Here is a 1,242-nt window from a genome sequence, read left to right as displayed (position 1 = left end):
GTTGAACAAGTTGCTAGCATGTTTCTAGCATTATTAGCATGTTACTAGCATGGTGTTAACATTTTGTTAACATGATTAGCAAGTTTACTAGCATGTTGCTAGCATGATTAGCATGTTACTAGCATGATTCTAGCATTATTAGCATGTTACTAGCATGGTAATAGCATGTTTCTAACATGATGTGACTAGCATTTGTTAACATGATTAGCAAGTTACTAGCATGATTCTAGCATGTTACTAGCATGATTATCATGTTACTAGCATAATGCTAGCATTTTTCTAACATATTTAACATTTTGCTAGCATTTTTCTAGCATGATTAGCAAGTTACTAGCATGTTGTTATCATAATTAGCAAGTTAATAAAGTGTTGCTAGCATGATTAGCATGTTACTAGCATGATACTAACATGTTTAACAAGTTGCTAGCATTTTGTTACCATGTTGAACAAGTTGCTAGCATGTTTCTAGCATTATTAGCATGTTACTAGCATGGTGTTAACATTTTATTAGCATGCTTAACAAGTTACTAGCATGTTGTTAATATGTTTCTAGCATGATTAGCATATTAGCCTGTTGTTAGCATGATTAGCAAGTTACTAGCATGTTTTTAACATGATTAACAAGTTACTAGCATGTTGTTGACATGATTCTAGCATGATTAACATGTTGTTAGCATGATTCTACCATGATTAGGATGTTACTAGCATGTTTCTAGCATAATTAGCATGTTACTAGCATGGTGTTAACATTTTGTTAACATGATTAACAAGTTACTAGCATGTTGATAGCATGACTAGCAAGGTACTAGCATGTTGTTAACATGATTAGCAAGTTACTAGCATGTTTAGCATGTTACTAGCGTGTTGTTAACATGATTAGCAAGTTACTAACATGTTTTTAGCATGTTTCTAGCATGATTAGCAAGTTACTAGCATGTTGTTAGCATTTTTCTATGCTAATCCAGCTAAAACCCAGCTAAAATCAGTAGATTCAGTAAAAAAAAAAACAGCTAAAAACATGCTGAAAACCAGCTAAGACCAGCCTGACCTGCTAAAAAAGTGTCCAAACCCACTTTAAAACCAGCTTGGGAGACCAGCCAAAGCAGCCAATCAGCTTAGGCTGGTTTTAGCAGTTTTTTTTTTCAGTAGGGAGTTGTTAAAAGGGTCCTATTATGCTTTTTCACTTTTTCAACTTTAGTTAGTCTGTAATGTTGCTGTTTGAGCATAAAAAAGATCTGCAAA

The sequence above is a fragment of the Sinocyclocheilus anshuiensis genome, unplaced genomic scaffold, assembly GCF_001515605.1.
Source record: "Sinocyclocheilus anshuiensis isolate Anshui unplaced genomic scaffold, SAMN03320099.WGS_v1.1 scaffold55, whole genome shotgun sequence".
Lineage (NCBI taxonomy): Eukaryota > Metazoa > Chordata > Actinopteri > Cypriniformes > Cyprinidae > Sinocyclocheilus > Sinocyclocheilus anshuiensis.
The sequence above is the reverse complement of the archived record's forward strand: the minus strand, read 5'-3'. Positions refer to the sequence as shown.